The sequence below is a fragment of the Propithecus coquereli genome, unplaced genomic scaffold, assembly GCF_000956105.1.
Source record: "Propithecus coquereli isolate 6110/MARCELLA unplaced genomic scaffold, Pcoq_1.0 Scaffold165, whole genome shotgun sequence".
Taxonomy (NCBI): Eukaryota; Metazoa; Chordata; class Mammalia; order Primates; family Indriidae; genus Propithecus; species Propithecus coquereli.
The window spans coordinates 1,179,037-1,181,160 of record NW_012141080.1 but is presented as its reverse complement, the minus strand read 5'-3'; the positions used below and the strand labels follow the sequence as shown (position 1 = coordinate 1,181,160).

Here is a 2,124-nt window from a genome sequence, read left to right as displayed (position 1 = left end):
GCCCGCCTCGGCCTCCCAGAGAGCTAGGATTACAGGCGTGAGCCACCGCGCCTGGCCTAGATTAGAACTCTTGAATAGAAAATGTTTAGGGGGAGTGGGAGCTAAATGATGATTACACACAGGCACAGGGACGTAAAGGACATTAGCAGCTAAGATAGGGGAGGTCAGGAGGGGGTGAGGGATAAAAATCTACCTATCAGGTACAATGAACACTGTCGTGGTGGCAGGCACACTGAAAGCCCTGACTTCAACATTATACAGTGTATCCATGTAACAAAAGCATTTGTACCCCCTTAATATTTTGAAATCAGGAAACAAAGAGGAAATATTTAGGGGAAATTTCTCATATGTTGGATAAATGAATGCTTGTGGTTGCTATGGGGATGATGCAAGGTACAATTAAAGATAATTGGATGGTTTTAAGGAAAACTCTCAAAACAGTTTGTATAAATGGTGGTAGTCTTGTTAAGTTGCATTAAAATAAATCTAAAACATCAAAGTGAGTATTACACCGCAGAGTGTACTATGTTGGGGTGTTTGTGGACAGAAGAGTAGAAAAAGGAGAAACAGGGTCTCTGTAACTTCTTTTCTCAATGGATTTTTTTGGTTTGCTTGCTGTTTTTTCATTTGACTGAAAGTGCTATTATTTGTGAAATGCCTGGCTGTTAGAAATGAGCAGAGATTTCTGCAATATTATTTTAATATTGACACAGAATCAGAGCCTCAGGCTGATGTCATTTCCTAAGAATTTTTTGATATTTTAAACTTTAAAAATTCAGGTTCCTATTTCTAGTGCTAACTCAACTGTAGTACTTAAATTTCCCAGGTTCTCTGTTTCCATTTGTAGTGTGCAGGTATTATATTCTAACCAAAGATTATTGAGGGCACTTTCTTTAACTTCCACGATGGGTTTAGTTCCCACTTGCCTTCTCTATAAAACATTAATAAGCTAACTGTGTGTTGGGGTTATTTATTTATTTATTTAACCAAATGATGTTTATTTGAAACCCATGTGGTAAGTATTTTAAAATATTAATATCCTTGCTATTTCAGGATGCACATTCACAAGGCGAGGTGGTATCATGCTTGGAGAAAGGCCTGGTGAAGGAAGCAGAAGAAAGAGAGCCCAAGGTTCAAGTTTCTGAACCCTGCAAGAAAGCCATTCTCCGCGTGGCTGAGCTCTCCTCCGATGACTTTCATTTGGACCGGCATTTATATTTTGCTTGCCGAGATGATCGGGAGCGTTTTTGTGAAAACGTGAGTTAACTCAGAAGCTATTCTACTTTTATTTTTTTTCTTTTCAAATATTTTTAAATACCCTATTCTAAGATAAAAAAAAAAAAACCATCACAAACCTCACATGTAGAAAAGTCACTGAAATGGAAGATGGAATTGGTCCCAGGATAACAGGAAATGGTATCGGATGCTCAGCCTTGACGATTTAACATCTAGTTAACAGTTGGCTTCTAACAGTCTCCACACATTATTTTTTCTATTTTATCTCACTTGTCAATTTCAGTTCTTGGAAGTCTATTTTATCTATGAGAATCTTATTTTAGCCAGGAATCCTATTCATATCTACTTAATGGCTAAACCTTTAACACATTATATATTTATATTTATATGTTTTTGGCTAAGGTGAAAACATCAGGTGGCTAACTTTTAAAACCAAATCCCTGATTATTACCTGCTGACACTATAGAATAGTTTCCTTTTTTTTTTTGGTGGGGTGACAGAGTCTTACTCTGTCACCTAGGTTAAAATGCAGTGGTGTCGTCATAGCTCACTGCAACCTCAAACTCCTGGGCTCAAGCAATCCTCCTGCCTTGGCCTCCCAAAGTGCTAGGATTACAGGTGTGAGCCCCCTCGCCCAGCCAGAACTGCTTTCTAACACTTTAAATAGAGTAGTCTCCATCCTTGCAAGGGACTGAGAGGAAGTTGTATATACTTCAGTTCTGCCTCCTGTTTTGAATTAATAGCTTCAACTATGAGAGTTACTAGCTATAAGAGTTTTATTGACTCTAGCATAAAGTTTTAAGAACGAAGACTCAGTTTAGCATTTCTCTTTGTTCCCTAATTAACAAGATATATCTGGGAACAAATGACAATTGCCAAACATCATGG

At 37.9% G+C, this 2,124-nt stretch overlaps 1 protein-coding gene across 1 annotated transcript in view; it reads left to right on the top strand.

Annotated features, from left to right (window-relative positions):
- GLG1 (golgi glycoprotein 1) overlaps window positions 1-2,124 on the top strand; it is a 132,195-nt gene that overhangs the window by 54,418 nt on the left and 75,653 nt on the right. The window lies entirely within an intron of this gene.